The sequence below is a fragment of the Procambarus clarkii genome, chromosome 15, assembly GCF_040958095.1.
Source record: "Procambarus clarkii isolate CNS0578487 chromosome 15, FALCON_Pclarkii_2.0, whole genome shotgun sequence".
In the NCBI taxonomy this organism is placed as follows: domain Eukaryota; kingdom Metazoa; phylum Arthropoda; class Malacostraca; order Decapoda; family Cambaridae; genus Procambarus; species Procambarus clarkii.
The window spans coordinates 15987125-15999014 of NC_091164.1; the positions used below are offsets into that span (position 1 = coordinate 15987125).

Here is an 11890-nt window from a genome sequence, read left to right on the forward strand (position 1 = left end):
CTCGGCTATCACTTCCTTTTGACGGCCGTGATGGTCAAGCGGATTAAGGCGCCCTGTAGTTACCAGTTGCGTTGCTTCTGGGAGTATGGGTTCGAGTCACTTCTGGGGTGTGAGTTTTCATTCATATATATATATATATATATATATATATATATAAATATATATGTATATATATATATATATATATATATATGTATATATATATATATATATATATATGTATATATATATATATATATATATATATATATATATATATGTATATATATATATATATATATATATATATATATATATATATATATATATATATATATATATATATATATATATATATATATATATGTCGTACCTAATAGCCAGAACGCACTTCTCAGCATACTATGCAAGGCCCGATTTGCCTAATAAGCCAAGTTTTCATGAATTAATGTTTTTTTAGACTACCTAACCTACCTAACCTAACCTAACCTACCTTTTTCGGCAACCTAACCCAACCTAACCTATGAAGATAGGTTAGGTTAGGTTAGGTAGGGTTGGTTAGGTTCGGTCATATATCTACGTTAATTTTAACTACAATAAAAAAAATTTGATCTCATACATAATGAAATGGGTAGCTTTATCATTTCATAAGAAAAAAATTAGAAAAAATATATTAATTCAGGAAAACTTGGCTTATTAGGCAAATCGGGCCTTGAATAGTAGGCCAAAAAGTGAGTTCTGGCTACTAGGTACGACATATATATATATATATATATATATATATATATATATATATATATATATATATATATATATATATATATATATATATATATATATATATGCGAACAAGCCTGAATGGTCCCCAGGACAATATGCAACTGAAAACTCACACCCCAGAAGTGACTCGAACCCATACTCCCAGATGCCACGCAACTGGTATGTACAAGACGCCTTAATCCACTTGACCATCACGACCGGACAAAATGAGGTGATAGCCGAGGCTATTTGAACCACCCCACCGCCGGCACTCGGATAGTAATCTTGGGCATAGCATTTTACCAAATCACCTCATTCTTTGGGGCACACGTGAGGAACACAAATGCGAACAAGCCTGAATGGTCCCCAGGACAATATGCAACTGAAAACTCACACCCCAGAAGTGACTCGAACCCATACTCCCAGATGCCACGCAACTGGTATGTACAAGACGCCTTAATCCACTTGACCATCACGACCGGACAAAATGAGGTGATAGCCGAGGCTATTTGAACCACCCCACCGCCGGCACTCGGATAGTAATCTTGGGCATAGCATTTTACCAAATCACCTCATTCTTTGGGGCACACGTGAGGAACACAAATGCGAACAAGCCTGAATGGTCCCCAGGACAATATGCAACTGAAAACTCACACCCCAGAAGTGACTCGAACCCATACTCCCAGATGCCACGCAACTGGTATGTACAAGACGCCTTAATCCACTTGACCATCACGACCGGACAAAATGAGGTGATAGCCGAGGCTATTTGAACCACCCCACCGCCGGCACTCGGATAGTAATCTTGGGCATAGCATTTTACCAAATCACCTCATTCTTTGGGGCACACGTGAGGAACACAAATGCGAACAAGCCTGAATGGTCCCCAGGACAATATGCAACTGAAAACTCACACCCCAGAAGTGACTCGAACCCATACTCCCAGATGCCACGCAACTGGTATGTACAAGACGCCTTAATCCACTTGACCATCACGACCGGACAAAATGAGGTGATAGCCGAGGCTATTTGAACCACCCCACCGCCGGCACTCGGATAGTAATCTTGGGCATAGCATTTTACCAAATCACCTCATTCTTTGGGGCACACGTGAGGAACACAAATGCGAACAAGCCTGAATGGTCCCCAGGACAATATGCAACTGAAAACTCACACCCCAGAAGTGACTCGAACCCATACTCCCAGATGCCACGCAACTGGTATGTACAAGACGCCTTAATCCACTTGACCATCACGACCGGACAAAATGAGGTGATAGCCGAGGCTATTTGAACCACCCCACCGCCGGCACTCGGATAGTAATCTTGGGCATAGCATTTTACCAAATCACCTCATTCTTTGGGGCACACGTGAGGAACACAAATGCGAACAAGCCTGAATGGTCCCCAGGACAATATGCAACTGAAAACTCACACCCCAGAAGTGACTCGAACCCATACTCCCAGATGCCACGCAACTGGTATGTACAAGACGCCTTAATCCACTTGACCATCACGACCGGACAAAATGAGGTGATAGCCGAGGCTATTTGAACCACCCCACCGCCGGCACTCGGATAGTAATCTTGGGCATAGCATTTTACCAAATCACCTCATTCTTTGGGGCACACGTGAGGAACACAAATGCGAACAAGCCTGAATGGTCCCCAGGACAATATGCAACTGAAAACTCACACCCCAGAACCCAGCAAACACAAATCATCTACACAACGTTCGCCTATCTCTTGCCATAGGTGTGGGAATGATTTGCATTGAGAATGGTGCAGGAAAGCCTTTGAGAAACTTTTACTCAAAAAATCCAAACACAAAGGTTTAATTATAAATTGTTTTTCTACAATTATTTTCTTCCAAATGTAAAACAAATAGTTTTTACATGTTTAAATATAAAATTTATGGTGTTTTTTTGTAAAATTCATTAATAAATTGTGAATGATATATATTGGCTGAGTGAAACCTTTATAATCCATTTAGTTATAATTTGAACAGAAAAAAGTATTTTTCCAAATTTTCTAAAAATTGCTCTTTTTAACACAATTTGACTCCTTATACATTCCACTAAACACTATATCATGTTTAAATATATAATTTATGTATTATTCTCTAAAATAATTTATATAAATTATATAAGTTGTTGGAAAGTGGTGTTAAGGATTCTGAAAACATTTTGTTGTGTTAATATGTTCTTATTAACTATGTCTCAAGTTCACAGTTTATCAAACAAGAATATTAACATTCGTCAACTCTTAAAATCTTATATGTTATCTTGCTGGTGCAAAAAAGGGTGAATCTTTAGGAACAGCTATAGTATCTATATATCACAAATGGTGTTTTCCCTAACTCAAACAATGTAGGGTTTATTATTCTACACATATTTCTAATGACTCTTAGATGTTTACATTCTCTGAAGTATAATTGTGAAGGCTGTGTCCATCACTCTCAACACAGATTCTTAAACTCGTCTCTGCAGGTTCAACTATATAATTAGTTACCATTTTGAATTTCCATGGACATTTGTATCCAAAATGAAACCAATGTGGTTTCCTTCAGCGCCTTCAGCCAGCACATTTGCTCATTCATTTCCACAGATTCCAACAAGGTAGGGGATTTACAGAAATTTGTATATTCATATTGTTATATATTAAAAATATGAATGCAGTTCAATATGATAAGACAAATACATGAGTTTATGATAAATTCGTTTTCTGTGATATACCATTGATATGCTCTTTTTTTCTTTAAACGGCAGACTAAACTAAAGTGCTCACATCAACAGATTTGATGTATAAATGGTCAACGCTCAACAGAGTTAGTATAAATGTATTAGTATAAATCTTACTTGTCTCATTGTTAATTCACATTCAATGTCAACTTGTGGTTTTGATGTGGCACGTTTGGCCAAGACACCCCACCCCATTATGCACCCCATACCCATCTTGTGGGCGGTTGTGGAAAGGGTTACAGAGGCACATAATGGGCTCAGGGACTGAACCCCACAATTCATTTAGCTAAGCAAGTTACAATCTTGATGAGCTAGTTACAAAATTCAATATAAGTCATCACATCAACAATGGGTTCGAGATCGACCTCAAGTACAGGTTCTAAATTAAGCAACTGACATATGTGGAGAGCTAGTATCAAAATTTATATGTTTGTCCTGCACACCGTCCCCCATCCAGTGGGCAGCGGTGGATAGGTTACAATCACTTAGTTGTTATCTACAGTTAGCAAACTGGGGATATTTGGCTAAAATTTCTGGTAGCAGATCATTTTGAATGAAATATTGACACATCGCTGGAACATTGGTTATAGAATTGTCTCTAAATTCATGTATCTTTTCGCACTCCATCACATAGTGACGGAGGGTGTGCGAATAATTTTGTTGACACAGTTTACATTTGGTCAGGTCTACATCAGCAGATAATGAGAATTCCCAGAGATACTTGTAACCGAGTCTAAGCCGAGCAGTAGTAACATCTAGAAGTCTGCTGATTTTATTGGATGATCCATAGATGTGTGGCTCCTCTTGTATGATATGTATGATAGATGGAATTACTAGTTCCAGTTTCTAGGCAGGCGATGAGTACTCACAATAACCTTAATTAAGCGTCAAAACAAAAATGTGTATACTCTTTTTACTCTCCTGACCTTAGTTCTCGAGCTATGTATTTCATTTTGGTACCAACGTGTTCGCAATAACATTCTCTAGAAGAAAATCAGCAAAAACGGTCACCAAAAGTTATATGAATACCAGCACCCAATAAATACCTACGTAGATGACTCGCCGTGAGTGCCCAAGAGCAACAAAATGTTTTTACTCTTGGGATTGTTATCACTTCCACACTTGTCCTACAGCGTTAATTTTGGTATCAATGTACTCGCAATGAAATTCCCAACACGGTGATATGAATATAAACGTAGAATAATGGTCGCTGCCCACCCGCAAGAGTGTGGGAAGTGGCGGAACTGTTACCCAGTATTGGTGACAAGACGACACATGGGCGATACAGTGCTTTGAAAGTTTATAATTATATCACTGTCCTGACATTATTATTGTATGTACGTCATTCATTTTTGTGCCAATGTTTTCGCAATAGAATGTTCTATGAGCCCGTAGGTAAAAAAGAGCAACAAAGCGTAAGATAGAATAGCACCATATATAAAACAACGCTGGTACATATCAGTGAGCGTCAAACACACACGAAATGTGTGTGTTTGATGGTGGTCAAACGATGTTTTATGTGTTTGATCAGGTGATGTCCTGATCCGCATAATTAAAGTATGAATTATGTTGAGAAAAAATAAGAAAAAAGGGAAAAAACAGGGGTGGGAGAAACATGACAGAAAAAGAGTAAAAATACAATTTGGTCAACAAAACAGCATTGTTTAAAATAAAAGATATGGATTGACATTTTGGGGGTTAGGTTGGTAGGTTACATTGAGTTAATTAGGTAGTACTTAGTGTTTATCTGTTATAGATAGGAGCTGCCTGGTATGGGCCAATAGGCCTTCTGCAGTTACCTTTGTTTTTATGTTTTTGCCCTGTAACCTAAATGGTTAGAGAGGCACATATATGGGCTTAGGGACTGAACCCCACACTACATTTAGCTAAGCTGGTTACAATCTTGATGATATAGTTACAAAATTCTGTATAAGTCGTCACATTATCAATGGGTTCGAGATCAACCACAATTTCCTGAATAGATATAACAAAGGGGATATTAATAGGGTATTAAAATTGTCAACACAAGATAGAACACGAAACAATGGGTATAAATTGGATAAGTTTAGATTTAGGAAAGACTTGGGTAAATACAGGGTCAGTAACAGGGTTGTTGATTTGTGGAATTTTTCTTAACTTATAAATTTATCTTTATTTATCTTAAACTGGTTGGGAGAGGTACAGTTTTTAACATAATTGGGAAGGTCATTCCACATTCGAGGTCTCTTGATTTGTAAAGCATTTCTAGTTTGACTAAGTCGTACTCTTGGAATATCAAATAGGTATTTGTTGTCCTCCTCCGAAATTAATTCGGAGGAGGACTCACTATCACTTCAAGTTGATCTAGATAGGGTTTTGAAATGGTCAAAGGATTGGCAGATGCAGTTTAATGCTGATAAATGTAAAGTTCTGAGGTTAGGTAATGATGATAGAGTTACAAGATACGAGCTAGATGGTGTTGTGATTGCGAAGTCGGATTGCGAAAGGGATCTGGGAGTTATGATTAGTAAGAATTTAAAACAAAAGGATCAATGCATAAATGTTCGTAATAAGGCAAATCGGACACTTGGATTTATTAATCGCAGCATTAGTAACAAGACACCTGGTGTGGTTCTCAAGCTATATCTTGCTCTAGTTAGGCCCCATTTAGATTATGCAGTTCAGTTTTGGTCGCCATATTATAGAATGGATATAAATTCACTTGAACGTGTCCAGCGTAGGATGACTAAGTTAATTCCCCAAATTAGAAATCTTTCATATGAAGAAAGATTAACAAAGCTTAAGTTGCATTCACTGGAAAGGCGAAGAGTTAGGGGTGACATGATAGAGGTTTACAAGTGGATGAATGGACATAACCGGGGGGATATTAATAGGGTATTAAAAGTATCAACACAGGACAGAACACGAAACAATGGATATAAATTGGATAAGTTTAGATTTAGGAAAGACTTGGGTAAATACTGGTTCAGTAACAGGGTTGTTGATTTGTGGAACCAATTGCCGCGTAACATTGTGGAGGTGGGGTCCCTCGATTGTTTCAAGCACGGGTTGGACAAGTATATGAGTGGGATTGGGTGGTTATAGAATAGGAGCTGCCTCGTATGGGCCAATAGGCCTTCTGCAGTTACCTTTGTTCTTATGTTCTTATGTTCTTATGGTGTGGTGCTCATGGGATCTGTTACAACCTTCTAGGAAGCTTTTAAGGTCAGGATTGACATTACAGTGCAGCGTTTTATATATATAAAATACACATGAGAGTATGTGCAGGGACTTAATATCTAACATATTCAGAGATTTGAGTAAGGGGTCCATATATACTGCCCGGTTGCCTGAAATGCTATTGGCCTACTATAGTGGCTTTAGGTATTGTATGCACTAGCTCTATCTATAAATCCAACATTATGTTTGTAAATCAACTATGTATGTACTTTCCTGAATAAAATTGACTTTACTGTACATTTATATTCTCTGTGGATTTGTTACCCCTATCGTTTGGGAGAAAAAAAATGACTAATACGTTCGGCGAATGACTTTGACTTCAACTTCACTTTGACTTCGTTCATGTCATCGTATTTTCCGTAATATATAAAGGTTATGACAATGCAATTATATTATTGTGTGCAAATAAGTTTGAAATTTCATGTACCCTAAAAATATTAAAATAAAGAATAAGAATAATTAAATAATTGTTGTAGTAAATTGTCACACGTTCATCATACGCAAACGAACACACAGTTTGGAGCGTCAGTACAAGACCGCCGCCATTTTAAAACACGGCTTCGAATGTAAGTAATGTTTTTCTCGTACTAACACTGTGTTATACAATAGATTTGGTCTTGAATTCACAAATTTAGTTGTTACATCTGACAGAGTATGTTAGACGGTGTAATGCTGGTCCATGTTAACGTATTTGTGGGCTTGGTTGGTTTAAATGTGGAGGCGAGGCCTGGCAGTGCTGGTGTATGTGGAGGCGAGGCGAGGCCTGGCAGTGCTGGTGTATGTGGAGGCGAGGCCTGGCTGTGCTGGTGAGTATGTGGAGGCGAGGCCTGGCAGTGCTGGTGTATGTGGAGGCGAGGCCTGGCTGTGCTAGTGTGTATGTGGAGGCGAGGCCTGGCTGTGCTAGTGTGTATGTGGAGGCGAGGCCTGGCAGTGCTGGTGTATGTGGAGGCGAGGCCTGGCTGTGCTAGTGTGTATGTGGAGGCGAGGCCTGGCTGTGCTAGTGTGTATGTGGAGGCGAGGCCTGGCAGTGCTGGTGTATGTGGAGGCGAGGCCTGGCTGTGCTAGTGTGTATGTGGAGGCGAGGCCTGGCTGTGCTAGTGTGTATGTGGAGGCGAGGCATGTACAACACTCCCCAATAGGAAGAAAACCCACTGGGTTCTAGGCTAGGTTAGGCTTATCTGTAATAATTGAATTAAGCCTAGCAAAGCCTAGAACCTAGTTCAGTAATTTAAAAAATGTTGTAACTTGAAAAATGCCATTCAATACATTACACAATTTAAATATTTTCAGGCAATCAACACAACCCTCATGTTGGCTAACCCTCTCTCATGTTGGTCAATAATTTAATTATTTTTTTATGGAGTAATCTTTGCTGTTGAAATGTAGTCTTTTTGAGACTACATTTCAAATGTAGTGTGTGTGGAGGCGTGTATGTTAGGTATTACCTAATATACACGGTGTAATATATCTATCTGTGTGAAATAGATTAAATCCATTTATTTGATATTCAGCTAATAGTTCTGTATTTTCTACATTCATCCATGTTTTGGTAAGTGCAATAATATGTATTGTTTCATTGCAGATTAGAGATTCAAGATAGTTCTAGATTTCCGAAGTACTGAAACGCGCGCCATACAGGCTTGGTAGATCTAGGTGCAAGGTAAAATTATTTACATTTACTTTTGTATTTATGTTTTGTATTTATATGCATATATGCATTTATATGCATTATTCTATAGAATAATAGATCTCGTAATAATTTTGCAAAAATAGTGGCATTTACTATTTTTAAAAGATTATTAAAAAATTTACTGATATGGTGCATTCGGAAGGGCGAAGAGGGAGAACGGCCTGTTGACATAGCTCGGGTGCAGGGGGGGGGGTTGTGTAAAAGCCTGGTTTGTGCCTCGGAGAGGCTATGGGATCCAGTAAGTTCAGTAGAACTTTGGTTTCAACCCTTTTACCCTGTTGTAGCTCAGTCGATTAAGGCAGTGTCTGGGATGCTCCCGGACGCAGGTTCGAATCCTCGTCACGGCCCTTGTGGATTTGTTCATTTGATGCATCACGTTATTGTGATCTGTGTGTGTAATTCTTCACTTGCTACAGCAACAGGAATGTGTGTGTATGTATTTGTGTTGTTGAATATGACCGAAAGTGTAAGATTAATGATTCTAACACAAATCGTCTGAATATTTGTTTTTCTTCACTGTCGAGAGTAGTTAAAAAAATTTACTCGAGTTTATTTTCACACTTTATTTATGGTCCTTAAGTCCCTCTCCTTAATGCTGCTGCTGTTTCTCGCATCTTTGCATCGCTTGTATGTTTGGGGGTTTGGCCTCTTGCTATATATTGATTCCATTTGTGTGTGTTTGGGTCTCAGGCCCTCTCGCAATTTCTGTTGAACAAACCCCTTTTCCTAGTTCTGCATCTCTCCTTTGGTACAAATTTTGTTGTGCTTTTATCATATATTTCACAAAACTTGACATACATTTCATTTACTTCATGTCCTATCAGCAAGTGTTTGTCAAATTCTTTAAGGAAAGTTTATCATCCTGATTGCAGATCTCTAGCGATATTATGTCAACTTCTTGTGGATTCGCAATCATTATTTAATTTACCTTTAGGTGTTCTTTCACCAGCACAGCAACACTGTACCTCTCCCAACCAGTTTAAGATAAAAACTAAGTACTAACTAATTAACTCAATGTAACCTACCTTACCCCCAAAATGACAACCCATGTCTTCTATTTTAAACAATGCTGTTTTGTTGACCAAATTGTATTTTTGTTTTTTTCTGCAATGTTTCCCCCCCCCCCCCCACTCTACCACCACATTGAGTTTAGTAGCTCTGTGCACGTCAGGTGCTGTTTAATATACAGACCTACTCCTCCATTTGACCTAGTTTCTCTATCACATCTATATCACTTTGTGCTTTAGCCCTGGTGGAGCTTGGTCCACCAGGCTGTTGTTTGGAGTGGCCCGCAGATCCACATACAGTCTGCATATGATATACAGTCTGTTGATCAATTAAACTACAGTAGTTAGTTTTTATCATCCGAATGCACCAATATGTGTTCATTCTTCCCAGATGAAGGAACTAGGTAATATTCATCATCTGAATGCACCATCTGATGCTTTAACACACTCATGATACACGAGAGGTTTAAAAAACTTTTAAAACTTTTAAAACTTTTTGACCTATGTATTTAAAAGCAATTCTAAAGTTAAAAAGTGTAGCATAGGCCCCTCGCAGAATGTTCTTAATATGATCCTCAGGTTATAGTTTTCTATCTAAAACCACCCCTAGATCTCTTTCTTGATCAGAATTCTTTATAGATCTCAGTGGCTCGATCATAGAAACTGCTCTAAATCCTTGTTGGCCTGGATTGTGGAGGTCATTGGTCTCTATAAAACTAGTAATCTGACTCCTGATCACTCTCAAATAATTTTATTATGTGGGATGTTAGTGCAACTGGTCTATAATTCTTTGCCAATGCTTGTGTTGTGTTGTGTTGTTTTGGTAGTGATGTGCAATGTGTTGTTTTGGTAGTGATTCGTCCAGTTCTGGTAGTAGTGCGGTTGTTGTGTAGTGTAGTACTTGTGTGCTTGTTAATGACTTGTATTCCAGTCTTGTGGGTATCTCCTTTCCCCTACGGGCCAACTGCTTTGTTCTTACCTAGCATTTTGCTTTGTTTGGGTATGAATGTTTGTGTGCCGTATATTTTGCAAAATTTGCCATATATCTCATTATTTACTCCTCTGCCTAGCAACAAGTCTGTCTAATTATACTCATTAACTGTTTTTCAAAGTTCCCCATAGTGTCCTTTATTGAAATCGAGTTCATGAACCGTTTCAATGTTCTTATTTTCTTCTAGATTATATCTTAAAGTATATTTAAATGTTATTGTTATTATTGTTATTAAATGTTATTGTGACATTGCATTGCAATTGAGCTATGTTGTTTACCATACCGTTCATTTCGTGAGTATAAGTATAGATGCCACACTTGTGACAGGTAAAACCATGCCTTTTTTGAAAAACAGCACCGTCTGTTGCACGTAAGAGCAACCCACACTATATTATGTTGCGATATTATTTCAATATTTCCGATTGTATTGATAATTTGAATTTTCATAGATTTCAATTTATTTTCATTTCGATTTAATAATTTTGTGTGACATTGCATTGAAATTGAGCTGTGTTGTTTACCATACTGTTCATTTCATGAGTATAGTTTATTTTTTTATTTTTTTCATTTCATTTTTTTAGCTGTTCTTATTTTTCAGTGATGGGAATATCAGATCATTTGATGTTCCCATCAGAAAATTGGGAAAGTCAGATCTTTTGATGTTCCCAATTTTCAGATGGAAGCATCAGACCATCATGGAATGCATGGGATGAGGTAGTTTAGAATGGTGGGGAGGACGACAGGGGGGATGGTGGGGAAGACGAGGGAACAGAGGAGAGGGTAATGGTGGGGAGGACGAGGGGACAGGGGAATGGAGAATGCTGGGGAGGACAAAGGGGACGAGGGGACGGAGGAAGACTGGAGAACAGGGGAACACCTAAATAAAAGCCAACAATGTTATTACTCTGTGGCTTCTTGTCTCCTGACAAAAAGAATTATAATTATATATATTAATTAATTCTTATAACTTTCCAGAAGCCTGTATCAACACCCACACTAATGCAACTGAAAGAGATGTTGAGACAAGTATTGCTGATATGTTGAAGAACGCCCCAAACAAACTCGGTGGAAACAGATACAAGGTAAAGTTTGCCAATTTGCTGTAGTCTAATTCAATTTCTTTTTAGTAATCTTCGAGAACATTTATGCTATGAATAAGATAAAATAATGTAACTGATTTTGATTTATTTACTATTTATTATTTATTTACCGTTATTAGTATAATAGATCTCGTAATAATTTTGCAAAAATAATGGCATTTACTATTTTAAAAAGCTCGGGTGCAGGGGGGGGGTTATGTAAAAGCCTGGTTTGTGCCTCGGAGAGGCTATGGGATCCAGTAAGATCGTCCTTCCTTTCCTCCCTAGAATCTGGATGTAGCAGGTGCTCAATTGTCAAAAGTGAAAAATTGGTTTTGTCTTCCGAATGCACCATTTCTGTAAATTTGCTAATAATCTTTTAAAAATAGTAAATGCCATTATTTTTGCAAAATTATTACGAGATCTA

At 38.0% G+C, this 11890-nt stretch overlaps 1 long non-coding RNA gene across 1 annotated transcript in view; it reads left to right on the forward strand.

Moving 5' to 3' along the window:
• Positions 1-8274: 8274 nt before the first annotated feature.
• Positions 8275-11890, forward strand: part of LOC138365103 (uncharacterized) — a 5640-nt gene continuing 2024 nt past the window's right edge. Inside the window, exons 1-2 of the long non-coding RNA XR_011228644.1 lie at positions 8275-8356; positions 11360-11466. This is a non-coding gene — a long non-coding RNA (uncharacterized lncRNA). The remainder of the gene's footprint in view (positions 8357-11359; positions 11467-11890) is intronic.